This window comes from Strix uralensis, chromosome 4, assembly GCF_047716275.1.
Source record: "Strix uralensis isolate ZFMK-TIS-50842 chromosome 4, bStrUra1, whole genome shotgun sequence".
Classification (NCBI taxonomy): Eukaryota; Metazoa; Chordata; class Aves; order Strigiformes; family Strigidae; genus Strix; species Strix uralensis.
In genome coordinates this window covers 120529718-120555531 of record NC_133975.1, presented here as the reverse complement: position 1 = coordinate 120555531, position 25814 = coordinate 120529718, and the positions used below count along the sequence as shown (strand labels likewise).

At 42.2% G+C, this 25814-nt stretch overlaps 1 long non-coding RNA gene across 1 annotated transcript in view; it reads right to left on the bottom strand.

The window, feature by feature from the left end:
* Positions 1–2002: 2002 nt before the first annotated feature.
* Positions 2003–25814, bottom strand: part of LOC141942289 (uncharacterized) — a 40569-nt gene continuing 16757 nt past the window's right edge. Inside the window, exons 2-3 of the long non-coding RNA XR_012628592.1 lie at positions 3943–4174; positions 2003–3528 (exon numbers count right to left, since the gene is read on the bottom strand). This is a non-coding gene — a long non-coding RNA (uncharacterized LOC141942289). The remainder of the gene's footprint in view (positions 3529–3942; positions 4175–25814) is intronic.

Below are 25814 nucleotides of genomic sequence, written 5' to 3'. Positions count from 1 at the left end.
TGACATTAAAGAAAAAGCAGAACCTTGCATGGTCTGCAGGAATACCAACTCGTTGATATCAAATTCTTATAGAGAGGTGAATCTGTCTAAAACATGGATTTTAGTTCCTAATCAAAGAGCTTAATCAAAATTCCTTATCAAAAAGCTGTTTGAAAATAAATGTTTTTGACCACCAAACATAAACATTAAAGTTATTATGGAACATTATCTAGAGGGTAGGTAAGAGGATTAGGACTCAACCTCTCCAGTTCTTGTCTTACCTTTTATATGGTCTTTTATGGTAATCTTACACTAATCACTGAACTTTTCTGGTTGTCTTCATTTATCTTTCTATATGACTAAATATGACTAAATGTCATATTTGTCATATGAAGATAGTATGTAAGTAATAGACTTAAGCCTTTATTTGAAAAATGCCAGCAAAGCTGGGAAGAGTATCAGAGGAACAAATCACTCCACTCGGAACTGGAACAGTGAGGCCCTTTTTCATGTCTGGGGCAGAGGTTTCAGAAACTTCAAGAATCAAGCTATCATGATGCTAAAGATGCTTAACACCTTCATCCTAATGCAAAGAATTTGTAGAGGATTGTGTAGCTACAGCATTTTTTATTTCCCCTTTAGAAAAAAAAACAGTATGACTTTTAAATATTACCTCTTTTCAAAATTTGATGGAAGCATGACCTTTGGAGATGATTTGACAAAGCCTCCTCTAGAACAGCTAGCAGTCCTTATTCTGCCTTGTTCAGGTCAAGGACTGAAAAACAGGTGTTTTGTATTCTACTGAACAACTTTACCACAAGTCTTTGGGTTTTTTTCTTGACTTTTTGGGACACCTTCATCTACCTCTGTTGCTCTGCAACTTACCAAGTTTGTACAAATAGTTACCTATTCACCGGCCTGGAGAAAGACCAATGCAATAGTCCAATGGGCAGTGTAAGTTCAAGTCCTTGTTCCAATTAATGTTTAATTATTTATACAAAGTGAAACAGGTCCAACAGGAGAGACAGAGGAAGCTGTTCTTCAGAATAACTGATAGTTTGGTGGCCAGAAAACTTGCCTGGGATGCAGGATTCTGACATTCAGACATCTTGCAGAACAGAAACTTGAAATCTGGACTCCTGTGCCACTAGTCAGTGCCTTGATCATAGGATGATTATATAGGAGGGGTGACAATTTTCTTGCTCTTTGATGTATTTCAAGTCTCATCCTAGGCATGAGAACCTTTCCCAGGTAAGAGCTTCATAAGAACTGGTAAGTACCTGCAAAAAGTTCTGGTCTCAACAGAATATCGTTTGTCAGTGAAAAAATGCATCACTGTAAACTGTGATGGGGACATGACTAGAGTTGTCACAGCCATGTAGGTTCAGAGTGGTTTGGCCATTGTGATGATCCCTCCAAGTCCAGTGTTTGAAGGATAGGTCAACAAGCAGCGCTGGAAGGCATGAGTCTCGGGAATCCTGCAGAACGCCAAAGCATATGTCTGCATAAGTGTCAGACTTGTAAATCAACTGTTATTACAAAAGCTTAACAATGGGGAAATGGTCACATACAAACATTGGTGTGGGCATTAGGCTTATGAGTCTTGCTGTTTTTAAACACTTCAGCTGACAGTGATATGAAACCGGGGCATAAAACCAGGAGCTTGACATGTGATCTGTTGCCAGTTGCCTTCAAACTACCACGTCTGATGAGGAAAAAACAGAAAGGAAGTGGATGGAGAAATGGGACAGGTCATCTGGACTCTGATAATTAATGTTCCTTAGAAAATAAAAGTTTTGAAACTTTCCTGGAAATGAGGTTTTATGATCTGCTACAATGGCCCACAGGGGGGATGCTGCAACTTACACGTATTGACAATTGTGGTATTACCAGGCAATTCATTTTTATGAGTAATTTCCAGAGCAAACCCTCAACCATGCAGTCACGCATACAGTGCAACAGTGTGCCATAGAAGAAAGACTCAGCTAGAGGCCAAAGATTATACAGATTTATTAATATTTGGGAAAAAGATCCTAACAGCAGAAAGCAAATTGAGCAACAGAAGGGGGAAGAAGGAATGGACAACAAAGACAGCTCTGTGAGGATGTGATCCAGAGGACCCTGAACTCAATGGAAAGATTTCCATTGATTTCTTAAGATCTTGGGTAGATCTCAAGGGAACAGAGACACTCTGTCTTATACGTTTCCCTCTCCTTTCTCCATCTGAATGGAAAATAAAGTCTGTTCACAACTAGCATCATTTAGTGACCAAACATCACAATCAAAATTTTGATCATAATTGGGATGTTAGATCCAAGAATCCCTACCTAAGAAGCCCCAGAAGAGTCTTGATTTTTCCAAGGGCTGAGCAACTTGTAAATTCTACCAGTACCTTCGTCTTTTTATTAGACTCAGAATAGTCTTATCCTGTACTTAACTTTGCAAACCCGCTCTGCTTTCTCCTTTAAAACACAGAGAATAATGGAGCAGTTGGATCTATAACCTTGTTTCTCTTAAATCTTTCTCCATAAACACTTTTCTTGTAAAGGTAATGACCCATTTAGTAGTCTTCTATTTATGTCTAGTCTAAGTAGTTATAGCTGTTACTTTCAAACTGCTATTAAATACTTCAGTAGTTCTTAAACTATGCCAAGGAATACTTGGAATAAAATAACAATGAACAGAGATGACTGAAAATGAAGTTGTAGAACTGAATTTGATAATATATCATTCAGAAGAAAAAAATAGTTCTGTCATAATCCCTGTTAAGGGCTGTTAGAGAAAGTGATATACTTTGCACTAAGTGAGGCTACATAGATCATGAATCATGGCCCCAAGTGATATATCTCCGAGACCAGCTTGGTTATCTATTTTCAAAATCCTTCCTTCTATGGGAACAAAAGTTTGCTGCCTAATGTAAGTAGTGTTTGACAAACTCATAGTGCTATGATAGCAGCTCTTATTTCATCCTACACACTGAAGAACATAATTTATCTTGACACTAGGCATCGAGCAATGCTAACTGTGGGGAAGTAGAACTACTAGGGTTTCCTTTTACTACTGAACTCAGTTGATATCTGCAGTCAAGCCAAGCCTGGTTTAAGTAGTCTATTGATCATTATCTTTAACATGGTGTGAAAGACCAAGGCTGCTTTATTGCAATAGGTAGGTAAGTTACCAGCAAGACATGCATTACTCCCCATCACTTTGGAGATACAATAATTGACATACAATATATAATACAATAATCTTTCCTTATAGAGAAACCCAGAACATTTTCAGTGGAGAACACACAACAGAGAGTCCTACTGGTGGATCATAGCTGTCTCAGTGACTTAGGTGGGAACACTTCCAGGTCCCTAAGCACAAGCCCCTCACCTTGCCCAGGCTGTACATAATTGGACTGCCTGCTCCACATCTTCCTCTCCACCAGGATGCCAGCTGTGTCAGAAAGCCCAAATTCCATGGTCTGAGGATTTTCCCATTCCCTTCACTAGCATTGAAGGTGCTGGCTTTGGCAGTTCACTCTGTGTTGCTTCCTTTAAGACCCTGTAAGGTAGCATCAGTGGAGACAGTTGTCCTTCACCTGACCTAAACACGTACACACACACACTAACAACAGGCATGTCCTTCTGTGAGGTGATTCTGATCTAAGGGACACAGTACCAGCACTGTCTCAAACTTTGCCACAGAGCAGAAACAATGCAGTAGAATTGGTTTAAAAGAACAGAAATTAATAAAAAAGGCTGTTATCTGCTCTTCCAGCACTGGACACCAGTCTAAAGTCTGTCAAATGATGAAGCACAGATAGTGCATTTGGAGTTTTCAATTTAACTTCTGACCCAAACCTTCCTGAGGACGCTTGGAATCCCTCTGGGTTTGATAAGCCACAGTAGAGGCTCTTTCCTCAAGGAGAGGTAAACACATAGTCATTAACAAGTTGTAAAGGAGAACTGAGCTTACCCAAGGACTTGTTTTCTCAGATTCATCCTGCACTATCAGCTTGAACACATCTGTGAAGATCCCCTGGGGGTCCTGCTGTTTTCCCTCTTTGGCTTGCTCTCAGGAGATGTTTTATTGAGTTTCTTGTCCACAGAGAGGTGTGACAGAGTGATGCTTGAAAACCTGGTTCTGTTCACTCTGTCTGTGTCACAGTAAATGTAGTTTGTTTACCAGGAAGCCCCAGTGTTATGACCTGAGGAATGAAGGGGACACAGACTTTATTTGTAGAAGGTATTTTAAAAACTTGGCATTGTTGACACAAATAATGTCAAGATGGAAAATTTCAAATCAGGATACAAAGGTGAGTGAGTTTGTTGGACAGAGACAATTACTTAATCCGTGCTGTGGAACAACAAGCCCACTAGCCTCCTGAGCTTGGTTATATGCAGAAGTGACAATGACAGTAAACATATATAGTTCTATGTCTATGACAAAATTAATGGATTTTTCTATAGACCCATTCCAAAAGCTATTGGAGTCATACTGAAGGAGATGAATATTGGTTTTGCTTTCAAACACGAGTCTCAGGATGTATCCAGACAGATCCAGCACATGACTACACAGCTGATGTGTACATTTCTCCTTTTCCCACTCTCACCAAAAGGTTCATCAAAGCTGTGGAGATGTTTGATATTCCTGTTAGGACGAGGTCACTGCTCCTCTCTTGGAGCTGAATCATGTCAAGTGGAAGCTGAAAGGGGATAGAGGGCATGGGAGAGAATAGGTGCTATTTTTAGCACAGGGATATTCTTCAGTAGCCCTGGCAGCACTGGAAATCTGCAAGGAGAAGTCTCTGCTGGGGACAGGATTCAAGAAATAATATATAGAAGAGATATGGAAACCTGCAAATAGCAGGCTCCCCTACAGTCATGTCACTGACATCTGTTTGCATTTGGATTTTACCATACTTGTGTGCTAATATTTCAGATTTACTATATTTTCCCTTGGTCTTTTAGGGGGTAGCACAGATGGTGACTTTTCTTGTGTGTTTTGCCCTTTACACTTGTTTCTAGTGACCATCTGACTGCCTTCATTCTGGTTCTGTTCTTTTCAGAGCGCTATTGATTATATACTGCACTTTGTGGGAATCCAGTGTAAAGGGACAGCATTATAAGCCATCATGGGATCCAGATATCTATTTTTATCAACCTGAGCAATTGTTGCTTAGAAAAAGAGACCCCTACTTCCCGGGCCAGTGTGTGGCTGACCTCGGTTAGTCCGAACTCCTTTGACCTCAGCTCAGCTTAAGCGGTGTGGCAGCCGAGTCAGCCCCTTTAATTCCAGTCTTTGTGAGGCTCATGTGATAATCATGCACTTGCTCTGTCAGAGAAGCCGGCAAAGAGCGATTCTGTCTGTACTTGCTCCCTGCAGCAGACCTCTTTCTTGCCTTCTCTCTTCCACCAGATTCCTTTCATTTTGTTGGTTCTATTCAGGAACAAAGAGGACTTTGTTGAATTGCCTTTGTGGTTTATTTTCCTGAGCCTTGGAAGATAGCAGACTTTTGCCACTGTTTTATCCAACCCTTTATCACAAGCACAATACCCTGAATGCTTGACGGAGGCTAGTGTGTGTTAGCCTAACTCTCTGCTTTTTTTTTTTTTTTTTCAGGTTGGAAGCCAGGGCTGACTTCTGGATGCCAAGTTAGGAATAATTGCTGGAGTAAAAACTCAGGGAGGAGTCTGTCCACACAACTGCCATAAAGGCTCCAGTCAGAGGAGCTACAGTCAGTAGATTTCATCTTGTTTTTCATGTTCTCAGGTCTTACCAGGTCCCAGTGTCTACACAGACATGTGTTTATTTACAGATGTAGAACATATCCTCATCAAACGATCTTTGGGCACATATTCAAAAAGGGGTAAAAATGCATTGACTGGCCACTACAGCTGCTAATACTTAGCAGCTTTTATCTGAGCCTGTAAAAGTGTTTTGACATGATAAACTGCTACAGTCTTCACAGATGCAGAAAGGCAGTTGCAGAAGAGTTAGATGAGGGACTCTGATTTATAGTTTACCCTAAAAGACTTCTCTAAATCTCAGGACAAGTCAATAGTGTGGAGAAGACTAAAGAGAGCAGCTGATTCTAATCCTTTGCCCTAACCACTGTCCCAGCTGCTTTTCACATGACCTGCCACTCTACCTATTCCCAACACAAAACTCCCAACATGTTTCCTTTATGCACCAAAACTTCTTTTATAAATGATGGAAAATGTAGCCACTACTCAAGGCTGCCCTTGAGTGATAGCTTTATCTATTTTGTCTATTGCCAGAAGGACACAGTGTGGTCCTGGAGAGTCTCTGGACAAGGTAATAACAGAGTTGCTTCATCAAAGCTCTTCCCATGAGGGACCAGATCTATAATCTTTGTTTTTAGTGGAACAGACTAACATCTCCGAAAGCGTAGCAGGCGTCAAAATACAGTGCTTCTGAGCTCTGTATGCAAAAGGTCAGGCAGTGTTTAATCCTGGGGGTGACCTCATGGACCTCGAGGGAATTTCATGAAGGATGTAGTTAGGCTGTATTTTGCAATAATCTGTAGGAAATAAGCTTGGCATTTCAGAGGTAAAACTTGCAAGCAATACCATTCCAGTCACTCAATGTGCTTTGTAGATGGGATTTCTGTGACTGTTTATTTCTAAAAAAGTCTCATGTTCAAAACTGAAACTTTCAGCCTTTACTCGGGCAAAAATTGCACAGAAACCAGTAGGAATACTGCCTAGAGCAGAGTGAAATAAAAGCTGGAGGATCTGGTGCTGTGTTATTTGGCTCGTGCTGCAAAACTTCAGCAAATTTGTCTTTAGCAAGCAAAGTGAGCAGTTTTGACAGCTTTTATTATATTGAATTACAATGACAAATAGGGGCATTGTTTTGTAGAACGTTTGAAAGCGTGATAAACACAGTCCTAATGAGAAAGATGTTTCTTTTTATTTGACAGAACATCACTGTTTTTTCTTGTGCATACTCTAGGTGCACCAACAAAAATAAAAGACCTGGTTATTTAAGGCAAAATTCCTGAAATATTATTCTCTAAATCTCTAAGCTTTCACTTATTACTTTTTATTCCCAGAAGGATTTGATGATTTTATTGTCCACAAAAACTGTAACAGTAATAAAAGAAAATAAAATTGTTAGTGCAAACATAGAGTAGCTCAGTGTTTTCTGATGAATTCAAGTATGAATTTAAAGTCAGACATGCTTTTCAACATTAAAACTCTTATTATGCAGAGGATAAATGGTGCTCACAGTAAGGGAAGTGCTCTTATACCCCTTATGCAGTTACAGTCCTTGGGTTGTTTCACTCCAGTTTCACTCACTATGATGCTTTTTGAACTTTAAAGCCTACAGTGAGTAACTTATACAATAGAACAAAATAATTTTACATCTACATTCACATAACAGTGGTAGCAGGCTCTTTGGAGACCAATCTGTTTGGAAAGCAGTTAGGATGTTATGGGTGCTGCCATAAATAGCAACAATAGCAAGATAATTTTGCTTATCCACCAGTAACACTTGCAAGTGAAAGCATTTTGCCACAGCTGTTAGAGATTCAATCACTTCTAACAAGGTGTTTAGTCCAGGATGTTGGCATTTTATATGAGTCTTGATTTTGCTGAAAACTGTTTAGTGCTTCTGTTTGTTGTATTTCTAAACTTGGATCTACCTCTGTCTAATCTAATACCCTCTTTAAATGTGAAGAATTGCACTGAGCCTGCGCAGATTCATTCTCTTATGCCAGTTCCCACACACAGAGCCATATATTTCATCACCTGCTTTACTTTTGATATGGCATTAAAGTGGACCCAGGAGGTTACTCCTATTCACACAAGTGTGCTCATGTGTCCAAGCCCTCCCCACAGGTACACATGCATATGAATGCCCTTCACATACACATGCATGTCCCTGTGGACACATGGGCTCCTTTGGCATTGTGAATCTTGCTTTTTTGTAATTGTCTGAGGAATTTTCAAGAGACTTAGCTCAGCTGTGTCTCTGCTGGCTAAGCCTTTCCACTTCTTACTTACTTTTCACTTGCCCATTTCTCTCTGTCCTCCTTGCATGCCTGCCTCAAACACTGCTGCAGCCTGCTGAGATCAAGCCCATGAGCTGCCCGGGGCTGGGATGCTTCTTCTAGTGCATCCTGACAGTGCTGCCTTCTCTCTGCAAGTTCATCAGTTCAGGAATTCGTTCAGTGTACATGGATGCAGTGGGGTGCAGGACCAGATGAGAGGGAGCTGCCAAGAAAGCCACAGGAGCAGAATGCATATGGAAATGAAGCAAGATATGACAAATATATATTCCTGGTTTAGGTGGGTGCACAAGAAACAGCTGCCGCTGGGGCAGCCTCAGCTCATCCAAACCGTGCTGAGAAGAGGCAGAGCTAAAGGAATTTTTCATGTGTTGTCACATCCTTAAGGCTTGTTTTTCAGAGCAGAGAAATGCTTTTCATTGTCTTGGAAGCCATCTCCTGCACATTTACAACTTTTAAATCAGCCTTATTTGGATTCAGCAGAATTAGGGATAGGGAAATACTGTTAGGTCCCATTATTGTTTGAGCTACCAGAGCAGTATTGTTCTATATGTTAATTTGCCAAGCACTCTGTTCATGTTTAAATAACTCAGTGTAATAACCATGTAATTATTGTCTATGCCTCTTAATACATATTCATAAGTTTGAAAAAAGATTTTTAATATTTGTCTTAGAGTTCAAACAACTTCCTTCCTCTTTTTAACCCTTTCAACTACTCATTCAAGATCATGTTAATTTTGTAGATGAGGCAGTAGAGGAGGGTGAATCTACACTGACTGCTTATGCCCTATTTCCTTTTACCAGATTGTCTTTAGCCTCCTTTTTGAATCAACCGATTCCCTTAAAAACAAAATCCAAGAGGAAGGTTTGCTCCTGGAGCCTCTCCAGCAGCACAAAGAGGAAGGAAATACCAAGTTTGACTCCTCGCACCCAACATAGACTAACCCCAGTGGCTACTCAAAGTGACGTTTGAGAGAGTACATGTCCTCCCATGAGCTCCAGCCCTTGGTGTGGCAGGAGAGGTGGGAATCAGCTAGCATGACAGGCAGAGGTGGAGCTTATTTGGCTGAGATGGTGTTATCCTAGCGCATCTACTCCCGTGCCCTCTCCCTGTCCAACAGCCTGGTCTCTCAGCTCACACCCTCACAACCCCAGTTCACTGGGGGATGCCTTCCCCTCTCTCCTCCTGCCAGATGTCCCCATCCAGGCACACCCTGGAAGCCTCCTTACTCCATGGCCAGCGTTTCTGCAAAGCTGTGTGCTCTGGCATCACATGGGACAGCTCTGGGATGCTGGGGCTGCAGGCAGCACTGCTGGGTTCCCAGAGCAATGAGGCTGTGCCTTCCCTCTGCAGAGGGGTTTCTGCCCTGGCTCTGCTGAGGCCTGCCCCCATGACAGACCTAAAATACAGAGGTGTATGCCCAAAAGTAAGAAGCCTTCTCACAAGGGTGTTTCCCTGTTTAGGAAAGACACCTGAGGCCAGTGAGATGCTGGCCTGATGGCATGAAGATGATGCCTGAGGAGGCAACTGAGTGGGGATCTTTTACTTACAAGTGAGAAAGAAGATGGTGCTCTGATAGCAGAAAGCAAGTGCCTAGGAGAAAGACTGACAGCTCTCATTGACATCATGGTGACAGCTCTCCCCCCCACAATGTTGTCACCAGTGCCCTGAGTGCTCCAGACAGTGAAGCCCTTCTCCAGCTCCTGCCTTGGCTGCAGGGGAGCAGCAGTTGAGGCACCAGCCATGCAGGCTGACCCTGCAGACCTCATCAGGACACAGCTATGGAGGAGCTGGGGACCAAGTCTACTTTTACTTTTTTTATGCTTACTATTGCTTGGGATTTTGTATGCCAAATACTGTATTTTGATAGTGTAGTGGTCTGCAACAGCACAGTGCTGTTGGGACATCCAGGGCCTGTATGAGTTGGACCTCTCTGGAGGGTGGTGGGTGAGCAGGTCTCTTTATAGCGATGGTTAAAAAGGAGGGGGAAGATGTGGGCACACACTTCAAAGAAGCAGATGAGGAAAGAAGAAAGTGGGAGAGCAATAGCTAAGGTGTTGACTTGGAGATCTGGGGATATATGAGTATACTTGGTAGCGCTGGAGCTACCTCCCTGATATCGAGAGGGGTGGAAGCTCCTGGTGTCTGGAACAGAAGTGGAAAGAAAGCTCTGTACATCCTGTGTGACTGGCAGTGCTGCTGTAAAGGGACATTGGCTAAGAGGGGTATGTGGGGAGAGGTAGGGAAGACAGACAGTGCCAACACACGTTTATTGGTGACCTGGATTATGGGTGGCTTATTGGTGACCTGGTGCAGGTTATGCAAGAAGCAGCAATGACCTGCCCAGCCTGTCCCCCCAGGTTTGTCATCCTGAGGTCAACTAGCTGAATACATGCTCTGCTGAGAGCATGCAGGCAGTGAGACCCGTGCTAGTCTTGATATGGTGCCTGAATCGCTGTAGGAGCTGGCAAGCAGAGTTTGCCCAGGTGCTGAAAAGTGTTAGGTTGCCAATATCTGAGGTAGGAAGAGAACCCCAGCTCCCATGGTACAGAGCAGAGTTTCAGATAGCCACTCTTTTGCAGGTGTCGAGTATAGCTGGTGGTTCTTTCTGAGTCTTCTACTCAGAGTGGCAGGGAAGAGTGGCTATCTCTTTGGCTGAGATATCTGTAGAGGATATTAAGGAGTTTCATTAATTTGCCTGGATATCTGGAGAATGCACATTGGGCAAGCACCTGTACTAGTCTCCTTGTATCTTCAGTGCAGATATTTCATGAGCAGACAAGCTGGCTAATCTCACAGACCTCTATCTCAATCATGCCCATGGGGGTAACAGCCAGCCTTGAATTGGTTGTCAGCAACTGGTGAGAACTGGGAGTGGTAGGATTCTCTAAGGTGATGGCAAAAGTCTTCTCACTATGAGTTTCTAGAAGGGGAATTGCTGATGCGGGGAGACTTGAAGCTGCTTTGATGTATTCAGAAGTGTTGCCTCCATTGAGAGTAATCCTAAGTGCACAGCACAAGCTAGTCTTCCAGAGGGAAATGGTTTCTAGCTCCATCTCCTCTGAGCATGAAAAGACTGACATAGAGAGCAGATACTGCTGTGTCCCATGTCAGTGCCATCAACCTGGGATAGCTGCCCTTATTTTGGCATCAGTCTTGTCCTTGAGGAACAAGCCTGCCCATCTGACACAATGCCTCAAGCGAATGGACTCTTTTTGAAGAAGGCAGATCTATTGATAGGTATGAAATAGCAGCAAGGGCTGTAGGGCTGAGCACAAGGAACTTGTTCAGTAGTGGTGAAACAAGTGGTGATCATGCTGCTCCCTGCATCTTGGACAATGACTACCAGAAAGCTTAGAGCATGGCACACTTCTAATGTACTTGTTAGTGCTGTGGGGCAAACAAAGGTTGAGCATGATGTGTGGGTCACACTGGAGCTGCACAGGGGTAGGTTCAGAAGCCCATAGAAAGTCTGGGGCTGTTTGGCGCAAGTAACCCTGGCCAGTGAGATGTACGCTCTCTGCATTACTTGTCCTAGATATTTGTGACAATGTGGAGGGAGATACTGAGCAAAGAATAGTTCTTCTGCTATGTTAACAGGGAATGCATTTGGACTTCACTAGTCCCAATGTGTCTGTTAGACCCTACTGCAACTCCAGCGCTTGGATCTGTTTCTCATATTATACATTACTTTCCTTTGGGGAATCCCTCTTTCTCTGTATAGGAAACACAAAGCACAAGCTGTAACAGGGTCTATTAAATTATCCAAGAGATGTTGTGCTGGAGAGCATCCCTGGAAGTCATCCCCTCGCTCTGAGGCAAGATCACACTTAGCTAGATGGTCCCTGAGAGAAATTCCTGTAACTCTTCCTTGACACTTCCAATGATGCAGCATCAGCTACAAATAGAGGCTGCGATGCTTCACTCCCCTTGCACTTAATTTATTTTTTTCCTCCTGACCTCAATGTATCTTTGCTGCAAGTCAAGCTTGCACTTTCTTGTCCAACTCTTGCTGCATATGGCAAAGCTTTCTTTTGGTAACAGCCTTTCCTTCATATTGGACAACTCTTTGGAGGCCTCTTTCTCGCTATCAAGCCTTCTCTTTCCCAGAAAACTTAACCTTCCTGCTGCGATTCACTGGCTTCTCTCTGGCTTCCCTGCGCTCTTCTGGTGTGAGCTTTGTGTCCCTGTTGACCTTGTTGGCAATTTAGGTTTAACATTCAATGTGTAACACAAACCTAGGAGTTAGGTGACTTGCTCCAAAGACCAGGACCCTGGATGAATTCTAGCATGTGGTTCTCCTAAAGGATAATATTTCTATGAGGATTTGGGGACCCCTCTGTAAGTCCTGGGGAGGAGAGTGCTGGCCAAGGCCTGGGGAGTTCTTCTGTGGCATGTTGGCCCTCCCTGCTCCATCTGCTTTCTATTGCGCTTGAAAAGGAAATGAACTGAGCTAAATGATTTCAAAGGGACATTCCTCACACTGCACTCTAATTCCGTAATTGTCAGCTCCATGCAGTTCCCAGTACTAAAATGTTTAAAATAATAGCCTTCGAAAAGAGCCAAGGCTTCGAAAGGGCCATGCGCCACCTCTGCTGGAGCAGTAAAATGGTGGCAGAATAATTTCCATAGTCAGTGGATGGGTGTTTGGTTATTTGGGGGTCAAGTATAGTTTCTTCCTTTGCCAGGAATTTCTCTAAGCCAATAGTCAAAATTACTTTTTTCCTTTGTGAACTCTTTTTAAATGCTGTGTTGACTGATATATCAGCCATGCTTTGGTTTCCACTTGACCCCTCAAACTTGCTGGTGCACATTTTTGAACAGACAAAAGAAACTTTCCTCTTTTTTTAACATGGACTACTCTGTATCTCCATATAGATAAAGGGGTGAAATAAATTTTTACTCTCAACCCTTTGATATGATTCATTTCCAATGTGCAGTTCAGTAAATGTGTCTGTGGCAATGACAGCAGGGGCTTGGTTTAGTCTGACATCCGTTAACTACATCTTCAGTGTGATGTAATATCTGGGACAAGAAAGACAATGCTCAGCCAGCTGACAATGGGCAGCCACCAAAGATTTGTTGGCCAGTGGTGGTTCGTCCATCACAGCTCAGGAACTGCTGGCTTAGAGACTTCAGCATGCAAACCTGAAAGACTAATTGTGGGTTTTACTAAACCATTATCTGGTTTGTGTTGCATTGATTCTCTAACACTACCTCCATTTGCTCCATGCACACCTGATATTTTCCCTCCCCTTATATTTTTGGTCAGATGTTTTTATTTCTTGAAATCTACCTCTGAAACAGTTCTGCACTTTTGGCATAATGTATCTGCCAGCATGATTGGCTTTGCTGTATAGTATCAAGTCCACTTCTGGAACTCATCAGGTTATTATAAAAACTATTGTATGTATCCATTAAATGAATATTTTATATGTATATATTGCCATACCTTTAAACAACACTTCTGTTGGTTTTGACAGAGAGAATTCAGCTTTTTTCTTAAAGTAGAAAATAACCAGAATAAAAATAGCAAGCCATCTCTCCAGCAATGAGCAGTCAGAATTTATGTTCTCAGTGTGCATGGCTCTGAAGATGTGATGATTCCATTCAGCTGAGCATCAAAAAGATTAAAAGACTTTACTGAAGTGTAACTGTCACTTTGATCAGAAAACTGGATTGGAGACTTAATGAAAATTAGTGGCTGCTTTTGAGAGTCGTGGTTCTTCCTATTTCTAGTTGTGGTGCTGATACTAAGGGAAAATAACCTGACCTTGTTGAGTCCAGACACTGTGGTTGGGTTTTGGGTGAGAGATTAGATCAGGCTTTCCTTTTTTTTAGTAAATAACATTGCCTTGAATTTTGGCTCCATACAACTGATTTCTGAAGTTGGACTTTTTTTTTTTTTTTTTTTTTTTTTGTCCTGATTGCAAGTTATTCCATTCATTCCAGATTTTCCAGCTTTCTCAATAATTCCTGAAATGGATGCTATTTCCTACTCTGGTCAGGAAAAATGATCCGAAAGCTGAGGCTCTAGACTGAGACTTGGAAAGTTTTGGTAGAATTGTGTGGAAAAAGCTGGCCATATTTTGTGGGAGAGTTCAATGACTTGAAGTTCAGTTTTGTTGCAATTCCATTGTGCTTGACTTTACAGAAATTACTGTGGAAGTTGGAGAAGACTGTAGGATGGAGGTAGTTTGGGAGACTGGCTGCTGGGGTGGTGGCAGGGAATGAGTCAGGAATGAAGAATGCAGGTCACTCCACAGGAAACTTTTTGACTGACCCTTCCTTTGCATTCTCTCTCTCAGGTGGTGACTGAATACAGCTTTGAAGTGATTTGCCCCCAACTAAATACAAACAGTTGGGGGCAAACCAACCTGCTTTTCTCAGCTTTGTTCTGAAGTTATCTAGGAAACTCTTGGTTCAGTGTATTCTGCATTCTTTCTTGGACTGGAATCTTAGTTTCTCTGGAAAAAAACAATTTTTGTTCTTTTTTTATTGTGTTTTTATTTCTTAAATCCCTCTAAAAAAAATCTCAAATTTAAAGTTGGGACATTAATTTCCTTAAGTCTTTTCTTTTACTTTGTGGTCTAATCCTTAAAGCATTAACATGTCACACATGATCAGATGGCGATCTCAACTTTTTAAAAAATAAGATCCAGGTGTTAGTCCCAGTGTGGGACCCTAAGTAAGTGCCTGCAGATGAGGTACTCCAAAGGCCCTAGTCTCTCTTGCTAACCAACTTCTACAACCACCAGCTGTAGTCATGTTCAGAAGTCACACTGACTAGATTTGGGACAAGTTAACATGTTGAATTTGGAAGTCAAGCTCTGAAATTTATAGGGTTCAAAGTGTTTATTGCATGCTAGATTTGAAGCCCGATGGTGACCAGACCACAGCTTCCCATCATTGTAATTCTGCTGCTCCAGACATGGGGACCATATTCAGAGCAGATGGTGGAAACCAGGCAGAAATATCCTTACACACCTGCCCCCACCCTTGGAAGTGATGGCAGCAGCACTTGTCCTCAATTTCTGTTTTTTCGGCAGAAGTCAGTTGGCAGTTTTGCTGACGTTGGTTCTTTTGTGATGCAGAGAGCTGTCTGCCTTGCCCAGAGCTCAAGCCATCCCCGTCTCTTCTGTAGATCCAGGTTTGCAGGGGAATGTCCATGTTTTTTTTCCAGAAAGTGACCACTTCCAAAAATGGTTGGTGCCAACTTGCTCAGAAAAATTAAGCAGGTGGTTAAAGATTAGCTTGTGGCCTGAAGGCTATGGCCTTTTGAAAGAATCTTGTTTAAAAAAAACAAACAGAAAAAAAAACCAAACTGGAGGAGTTGTTTTGAGTTCTCTTCAGTAAAAGGAACAGTTGATAGTGGAATGGCATGTTTCTTTGGTGACACCTCGTGTCTCTTGCAATGAATATATCTAAATTCTTGTTTCCTGAACCCTGGAGAGGAGTCAAGCATCCAAAGAGAGTTTCTTTGCTCATGGGTCCAAGACTTCTGTGTTCAGCACGCTGGGCAGACAGTTTGTCTCCGCTTTCCTCGGGAGCGCATTGCCAGAGATGCTGACAGCCAGCATTTCCCACTGCAGAGCAGGCTGCTGCCTCCTCCCTGGGCCTATCAGCTGCCTGGAAAGCCCAGCAGACAGCTTGGACCCTGCCATTCCCAAGCCATATGCAATGTGGAACATAATCCCAGGTTTTGCTAAACAAAAGAGAATATAGATGTTCCTGCATTTAGCCTGAGCAGCCGTCAGTCACGCTCCCCACGGCCTTGGTGAGGCTGCGTGACTGCCTGGCCTCCACCACTGCAGCAGTGGGGATGAGCCATGAAGTTTTCCCCCTAATTCCTAGGTTGCTTTATGCCCTGAAGCTTGAAAGAGTAAAGATTTCCAAAGCTCTTGGCTTTATAAAATGCTTGTAATTCTGGGTATTTTTATTACCCATGTGAAGGCTTCCACCAGTGTAACTTCATGGATTTCTAGCAGAATTATTCTTGATTTCTATCCATGTGAGAAGAAGATCATATTCCAGGACTTCTCAGCCTGGGACCATTATATTTTCAATTGGAAGCATCAGCATTTTGTCTACAGACATTTCCAAAGCTTATTTATTCTGATCTTTGAGTTCCACCAATTTATTTCATTGATATTTTGATTTCTTGGCCTGTTTTAGGACAGAAATGAAAGTTAAAATAACAGGATTCCCTCCAGAAATTCTGCTTTTTGAGCAGGTCTTATGCAGCATGGGATTCTTTCATTGCCTAATTAAACATATATGTATACATGTGTATATATACATCTCTCTGTAATGAGCGCCCTGGGACCCTGAATAAAAGTTCATTACAGTTGAGTGTTCCTTGTAACAGCATTTGGCAATTTACCAATAAATGGAGAAATGTCCAATTTTAATCCATCAGGAATTATATAGAAACTTCATGGATAAGCTTCATATTGATCAACTTTTAAAAATATCTTGTAAGGAATACAATAAATACTTGAGAATAGGAAACTTGTGTGTTTACAAGCTAAACACAGCTTGCAGTGAAGAAAGCAACAGAAATAAACCCGTGATACCCAGGTCAGTCTCATGTCCTTGAGATTTTTCTGTGTGGGAATTTGGCACAAGCAGATCTACTATGGCAAAATTAGAGTGTTTTGAGCATGCTGAGCATCCCTTTTAAGCTCCCCCAGGCAGCTGTTTCACACTCCCCTCTTCTCCCTGCATGCCTCCTCTTCATCTCTGATGTTTGGAGCTGTTGCTCTGCTGACCTTCGTCTTTCCCAAATCAACTTCTCTGCCTGGCAGACCTTTCTTTAAACAAAGACCTACCTATCTATCTTTAAACATTTAGTTCAAAACTTTTGTTTCATATTTCAATTTCCCCTCTTCCCTCTCTCCCCTTTATCACCAGGCTTTTCAGGACTGTGGCACCTGCTTTTGGGAGGAGCCCTTGGAGGGAGACAGGGAGGGCAAGAGGGCATTTTCATGGCTAGGAATACACAGGGGAAAGTAATTTAACTTTGCCTCTCTCCCTCCATCTAATACCAAAAGCTTTCTGTTTCTGGATGGAGACAAAATGAAATTTTCTCTTGTGGTGTTTTTTGGTTGCATGATAGCTTAAATGTTCCTGTTTCCTGGGAGTCAGTGAGGAGTTGAGCACCTCTGAAAATCCTTCTTCTTAGGAAGTCCTACCTTGAAAGGCTGGGCTAGGTCAGGCTTGGCCCTGCATGGCTACAGATCAATTCTGAGTTGGGCCTGGACACACCTGACATATGCTGACCCAATGGCTCAGCTAGTCTTTTGCTATTTTTGTCTTTTCTTTAAGGGAGACAGCTTGACTGCTTAACACAGCACTTAATTCTCAGGACACGATCTGCATGTCTTCAGGTCTTAGGGGAATTTTGACTTCCCAAGTGTTAAACCTTCTGTGTTTATAAGCATAAAACCTTAATGTGGTTACTGCTCGTTGCTCTATGTGTTTTGTTGCAGTCTTGTGAAGACTATGACATATAGCTTAAGGGCACTGCAAACAGTAACTCAAGCTTTGTTTAAGACATCGCAGCTAAAAATGTTTCATGCTACTAACACATTATGGTAATGTGGGACACTTTACGCTGTGTAAATATAAAACTTGCATGTTACGAGAATGAGATATTTTATAGTTTCTTGCCAAGGGAAATATTTACTTATTTTTTTTTTATAATATTGATTTGTACATCATTAAAAAACCACCATATTTTGTTAGCTTTTGTGTAAATTAGGGGATGGAATCTTAAATTTATTTTAAAAATAGAAACCACATCATGCAACCATTTCTACACGATGTGGGAGTGCTGACCTCTTTAGTCACTTACAAAGCACAGTGTGTCTGAGTAGGGCTGTCTGGTCGGCTTTTTCAGTCACAGCAGCGCTGACAGCCTGCAGGTGAATGACATGTTGGGAGGACACACTCTTTTCAGTCTTCCCACCTTCTTACTTATTTCTCTGATAGCTTTGGATCAGCACAAAATTCTTGTCTCACTGAGCATCTGCTGACCTCAGTGATCTGCTGAAGTCAATCAACCTCTGCTGACCTCAGTGATTTCCCTAAGAACTGTTGTGTATATGGAGGCTTTTCTATCCATAAGACCTATATTTTAAGGGCCTGTCCCAAAACTTACTGAGCCAATGGAAAGCCTTTAACTGACCTAAATAGGCTTTAAATTTAGTCTTATTGCAGAATTTGCTAGTGGAATACAACAGGGATTTTGTGTCCTGGCATGTTTTAAGCAGAAGCGCCTTTCTGCTTCTGGATAAAGAGGGTAAAGCTGCCTTTATGTGGGACAGGGGATCTGTTCCTGACGTGGCTCCAGGGAAGTACTCATATGTAAGAGACCATGAACAACTCTTCTGCAAGCATCGAGAATTGTTTAAAGAGCAACTTGGCAGCTTTTTAATATAGTTACAAAAATGTGTGCAAATTTCATTTCAAGGTAAGTGGAAAAAACCAAATACTGAGCTATTAAATTTAATCTCAATCCAGACCATTGCAATAAATAAATAAAGAAAAAAATACCTAACTACCAAAGAACCACGCAAACATACTACGTCTTGTAAGTTCGTGTTTGCCTGGACTCCAACCAATGCCTGGTTGCACACTATAAATTTGCAGGTGGTATTTCTGTTTGATTTCATTTGGTTCTCCAGATCTACCTCTTCTCTACGTGGAGGATCTGTGGAGGTGTTACTTAGCTATATGAGAAGGTCTTACACACATACTTGGATGAGGTCTTGCTATTAAAAGCAGTGATTATTTTGCCTTGTATGTATTGGTTAAGGGACAAGTCCTATATAACAAGGTACTTTGCTATTTCGTTGTTATGGAGCAATTGCTGGCATGTTACAATGTGTTATTATAGGAAGCCAAATTCTGATCTCATTTGTAAATATGCAACCTTTATAGAATATAAGAGGCTCAGATGAATGTACTTCATTCTTTAGAAATTTAAAGCAAAGTATAAGCATAGAAAAACAGGGGTGAATGAGTCCACAACAGATCCTCAACCATCGGTGTGGATCAAGGTAGGACCAATAATGTCTGTATCATTCCTGTCAACTGTTCATTTAAATTGTACTGGAAGATAAGACAGCATGGAAAACTCCATTCCCAGATGATATACTCCAATGCTTCACAGTTAGGTTTTCCTTATGTCAACCCCAAATCTTCCCTGTTCCAATCTTAATCCAATTTCTTTTTCTCCTGTCTACCATGTAATATTGCACCATTAATCTGTTTTTTATTTTGTTAGGAATATATTCCTCTGTTTTCTACCTGGAGATGTTCACAGATGTGTTTTCCAACAGAACAATTGTAATTTAATTAAGGTGCTATGGGGCAACAAGAATAGAAACTATTACATCTATTAACAACAGTCATATCTCTGCTTATCTGCGTAATAGAAAAACAATTTAATTAAATGCCTCTGCTTAGTCAAGTGGGTTTGCAGTCTGAGTTTGCCATTCCTGTTAATGGAGCCAAATTTGTTTATTTTGGGGGATTCCAGAAATTCATGTAACCATTTTCCAAGAACAGCTGTTGTCAGCAGAATGATAGTAATGTTGAATCATTTGTGCTGGGTTGTGACAAGGATTTCCATTCCTGAAGAGATAGCAATTGAAAGGCAGAAGTATGTGCAGTTACAAGCCGTGGTGGGCATGTACGGTGTTCATGAACATGAAGAGGACAGAAGAACTTTTAAGAGATCAGCCAGCCAACAGAGAGAAGAGGATTGTTCAAGGTAAGGCACCATGGACTTGGCAAAGGAGATGAAAACTTTGTCCCTGTAAAGGAAACTTTCTAAAAATGCTTCACCATTGGCTCTGCTCCACTGACATTAGTGAGGCTGGAAGACATAGAAATAGCCTAAAGGATTAAAAACATGAGTGGGAGTTCTCTGCTGTGCCATGCTGGTGTTGCTAGAGAAGTGCTTGCAGCAGTGGGAAATCCTTAGTGAAAATCCCTAGTGTAGACAGGGCCCCATGGAGCCGTTAGGAGTTAAATCTGCAGGAAATAAGAAGAGGGGGAGGGAGTGTGAGAGATGCAGTACAGACCGTTCCTAATAGGAGTAAAACTGCACATAGCCCAGAATACAATATACGGAATATAATTGAAAAAGATGTTTTGAATGAACAATAACCTTTAAATTCTTTAGTGTGTGTTCTCTGAGCTGTAGAATGTTCTGATTGTTAAGGCAATTAGCTTTTAAAAATAGTTATTTTTTTTAGATTTTAATTACATGCTGCATTTTGCCTTTGTTATTAGATGGGGTCAGTAAGGTTAGTGAAGTAATTATTGCGCTCTGCTTGGCACTGGTTAAAGCATAACTGGAGTAACTGCATTCAATTCTGTATGAAAAAACGTGGACAAATTGAAGAATTTAGAGGAGTGGAAGAAAGATGGTAAGAAGTTTGGCATTCAGATCTAAGAGGAAAGGTTAAGATAACTTGGCACCTTTAGCCTAAAGGCAAAAGAAGAGTGTGGGGAACATAATAACAGGAGACATAAAGGAATGTTATAAAGAGGACAAGGATCAATTATTCTCATTAGTCAACAAGGATGGGACAAATAATAATTGGCTGAAGCAGAAGGAAAGTTTTAGGTTAAATATTAAGCAAAACTGTAGAAGAACTGTTCAGCAGTTGGATGAGCTGCCAAGAGCCGTTGGACAATCACTGTCATTGGAGTTATTAAAGGCCAGACACCCATCTACAGGAACAGTTATAGAATAATTAAATCAATCCTGTCGGAGGCAGAGGGGTGGGCAAGGGGTCCTTCTGGCCTCAGTGACCAAGATTTTATTATGCATCTACTTTTTCAGGATTCACACCCACCCCCTATTTTGTAAACTATGGAGTCTGCTTCAGCCTCCACTAAAATCAAGGAGGAAAACAACAGTCTAAAGCTGCTCTTCATAGGGTCAGAAAACATGTGAGACGTAAAATTATTCCCTGATCTGTGGCCATGCATTTCTTTTTACAACTTCTTAGAATCAGACTTCCTCTCCTCTGGGTGTTTCTGCTTTGTCCCTTTGAAAATATGAGCTCTGGGAGAATAAAGTAGTAACCAAAACAGAGTAGAATGGCTTTGGACTTACTCATTGCTATTCACTACTTTATGGCAGCTTTTACAAGTTGAATTGCAAATAATCTCTGTGTTTTACTGACAATATGCTCCTCATCTTCCCTACTACTTATATGGAAGAAACTGACCATGCTGAGTGCAAACTCTGCCTTCCTGGTGTCAGCAGACCTCTTCCCATGGATTCTTTGAGATGCTGAAAACAGAGCAGACCAGGAGTAACTCCACAAAAAGTTGCACTTGTACACAATGGTTACCAGCTGGATTTGGCCCAAAGATTGGCCTGGACAGGTTCTGCTTCCAACGTCATGGTGACTGTCAAGGAATGACTCCAAATATTTGTCACTGTATTTGCAAGCAGAGCAGATCATTTTTAGAGGTACATCACGCTGTTTTTGGCACATCCAAGATTAGAATCTGGCTGTCTGATGGACAAACATGAGACAGTGCTCTGAGAGGCACTGCAGAGATGATATACAGGGCAGGGAGCTAATTTGTATTGCTAGTAGTGGTCTTAAAGTGGTAATTACATATGCAATTATAAACCATGAGCCCAGCCTGTTTATTTTTCCCCTCTAGTGCTAATGAAAAACAAAGTAATCTTAGTGTTTTGTGAGATCCCAAATGCAATGCAAGCAATCATTCGTCTAACTGGAAGACAGAGGCACAGTATGACACTGCTTGGGTTAAAAAAAAAGAACAAAAAGAGCGCTAGTGGCAAAGATTTTAAATCCTCAGAATAATGGCAAAGTCATACAAAATCCTTATATTTACTAAGCCTGAAAATACTGAGCAGTCCCTAGTGTTTGGAATGCCCTGTCTGGCCATGCTCTGTCCACTCCTAGCCAGTAACATTATCTCAGAGAATCAGGGATATGTCTGCCATGGAGACTACCTCTCTTTGCTGAATAAAGACACTAGAAAATGGTCACAGAGCAGGAGATGCCATTACGATGTGATCCACGACCCCATGCACAAACTAGACAGCCCCATGACCATAACCATAAGGTGCCTTCACTAAGCTCCATCGCTCTTTTTTGAACCCCACTCCTGTTTCTCTTGACATAAAGCAAAAGGTGCTGGATACTTTCAGGGGGCTGCATAGGAGGGCTCCCCTGTGACTTGGGAGCACAGGGAAGGCTGACCTGGGAAAAGTCCCCCTGGGGAACCTGCAGCGGGTCTCTGTGCTGGTTGGTTACTTCCAGCCAGCAGGCAGGAAGGGCTGATGGGCGCCCACCTTGCTCCCCGTCATGGCCTTTGTACGCCCAGGGGCTCCATAAGAAACCATGGCTCTCATCTCCAGGCTTCACTCTTCCTCACTTTGAGGATGCTCAGATCATCTTCTGCAAAGTATGGAAAGAGAAAGGGGAGATGTTTTACACAGGCCTGTTTTTCTGCTTTTGTGGAGTCAAAAGAGACCATTTCATAGAATTAACCCTGTATTTCTTTTCTAAAAGCAGATTGTACCTTTTATGAATAACTAATATTTAACATCCATTAAAAACAAGCAAACAGTGGTCTTTGAATGTAGTTATCCTTGTCAAATATTATTGATACATATATGTTTAATATGTCATGCATCTAAGCCGGGGTGGGGGAGGAATGAACCTTTTCTTCTGTAATGTCTATTAATGAGTCTACGTGCAAAACTTCATCCAATGGTTTTTGGAACTATAAACCCTTCCTTTCTTGGCTTAGTTCTTCAGGCTCTGCTAACTCTTTTTTTTTTTTTCCTTGCTGCCGTCTCTTCCTGGACTAATTCACATGTGACTGTGAGGGGGAAGAGTACCTTCACCACCCCTTCAGTGCTGAATCGAAGCAGTCTGGAGGGCCAAGAGGCCAGTCATTTCTATTTACAAAAGTGGCTGATGTATTAGTGTGGAGCACAACACAGTCCTAACAGCACCGGTACTTAATAACTCAAAGCTGCTTGGTGTGGCCGTGCTTTTTCTGCTTGTGGGTCTCATCGCCTGTTAGTACCACTTTGTAACCTCAGGCACCCTCAAGACCCAACCTCCTCACTTTTAATTCACTGGGGAACTTGTGACATAGCAGCATTAAGGCTCTGCCCACTTTCGCTTTTTCTGTGATGGGGGTGTTTTAAACAAGATTCCTGCTACAAAGTTGAAAGAGTAGAGGAAGAAAATCGGCATGACTTTGGGGTAGTGCAAACGAGTCATAGGAAACTCACTCTAGAGATATCTCCAGAGACTAGTCAAGACAAAAGTTACAGCACAAGCATTTGGAAGGGGGCCACTGCAAACAATTTGTCCTCATTCCAGTTGAGCAACTGTAAGCAGGGACATTTTCAACACAGGCCATTTAGGGACAGAAGGAAAGATTGGATGGCACTAAAAGAAACTACACAAATACATGGTGATAGGATGACTCGGCCACCCTCCACACATACTCTGCTGCTTCATTGTTCTTTCTCGTATCATCCCGACATCTGAAAAGGTCCCACCCCGGCACAGCGGCGCAGCACAGCACAGCAGAGACCAGTGTAAATTAACTCCAGGTGACAAAATCACCTTCCTCAGCTGGCCTCTGTTTGGCGAGGATGGAGGGCAGGCACTGTACGTGTGGCAGGAGCTGAGGACAAGGGAGTAAAGAAAAATTTTGCTTGTCAAAGTGAGCAATATAGCAAACATAGGGAGAAAAGATGCTTTGCTCTGCTGTGGCATATTTTGCTCTGTGAGTCTTGGGTTTAAAGGGCTGCAGTCATCCTGCTTTTTGAGGAAATGCTTGGATATGGTTATTCCAATTTCTTTAATCCGTCTCTTCCCCCGACATTACAAGCTGTTCTTGCTCTGCTATTTTCCCCAGCATGCCAAAGGCACCATACCTTTCCGTGGAAAGTTTCTGCCACCCTCTCTGATTTTGTATTCATGCTGCATAAATAAGAACAAGACCTCCCTCCAGCACCTTGGCATGGGGTGGGGAGTTGGATGGGAGGATAGTGCATGATAGAAATATTATGTAAGCAAGGTCTGAATGTCTGCAGCCCCAGCTCTAGTCAGCCATTGTCCACAGATATTTTAAAACTGCTTTCCCCTGTCTCTGCTTCTGAGCACCACATCACAACACAGTTTCATTCAGTGAAGAGCTGGCATTCGGGGGCTGGATGGCTTAGCTGGTCTGTTTTGGGATGGGGCGCCTTTCATCTGTAGGTCACTGCTTTGAATTCTGCCCACGTCGTTGGCAACTGTGAGCCCTTCTCTTCTGATGGCAACGCAGTAGCATATGCAAAATTGCTAGGAAGTCTCTGATCCTAGACACCATGTCTAGATCGTAAAAGCTACCGTAACAATTGAGTCTAAATGGCACCCTCCTTGGCAGCTGAAGCAGAGGCCAAGCAATAAAAGAGCTACGGGGAATGGACTACTGTCTAGCATCTATAAGCTAACAGTGAGGAACACTGGTGAGGGAGTGTGAGAAAGTATACACAGCCCATGAAGCCTCTTTTGGGGGAAGAAAGAGGATTTCAGTCTCCTAGGCTGAAAGGCCAACACCTTTCAATAGCAGAAGAATCATTTACAAATGTGAGAACAAAACCATTGTTAGTCCTCGTGCCTTTAACAATGCTGCTTCCTGTTGGCATCTTCTGCTTACTAATAACACAGGCCCACGATTTGTATCTTCACAGTGCTGCACGAGCACTAACTAATTAATTCCTTCTCACCCCTCTGAGGCAAGTAGTTTTTTTATTTTTAATGGTCTGTAGCAGAGATGTCTTCCTTAAAACTGTTGCATAGATGTTTATAAAGGCTATACAATACTGACTACACAGACTATGTTAACCTTAGGATTTCTGCACTTGATACAGCTATTCCAGTTCAGGTAGGCTACACCCAGGTATATGTTTTGCTGAACTGAGGTCTTAATTAAAATAAATGAGAACTAATTCTTGGAAAAAACTCAGAGCAGGGCAGGGTTTCAGTATAATGATATGAAACAAACAAACAACCCCTCCTTTTTGCCCCCAAACAAATCAACTCCCCTTCACGGGAATAATCTCTGGCTGTCTGACCTTATTTATTCAGATGCTGACATGAATCATCATCTGAGCAAGTATTCCCTCCTACACCTGCAGTACTTGGGGTTATAGTTCTCCTTGGTTTTCTGCAGCAATAAGAGCTTAGTGTTACTTGGAGCCGTCTCCATCTGGCAGGCCATGAAGTCCACAAAAGCACAGAGGTCTTTCTGTAAAAATGGAGACAGCCCAGATTGCTTTCTCTTTACACAACATCTCAAGAGGACTCTGGACTTCTCTCTTTTACAGTTATAGTCAAGTGTGCAGTCTTTTTCCCTCCTATCTACTTTTTGTGTGATGACCTCTTCTTGGGGTAAAGAACTGCGTGGGTGAGTTTGGGGGGAGGGGTTGTTCTTCTCTGGAAAGCCAAATTGCAGGATGCAGCACATCTTGAGCTTGGCAGACTTTCACACTTCCCCAAGAGGCAGCTGAAGGGCCCAAGCAGGGGTAAGACGTTATCAGCTCACTTCTAGCGTGCCAGAGCATATCCTTACATACAGATAGTGACACACTATTTGCACCACAGTTGACCTTCATGGACCAAAGGAGATCCTTCAGTAGTGGCTAAGGGAATATCTCATGTCATCTGTATTGTGTTACGAGGCTGAGTACTTAACAAATGAGTAGCTCTGCGGTGTTAGCCATAAAACGTGTAC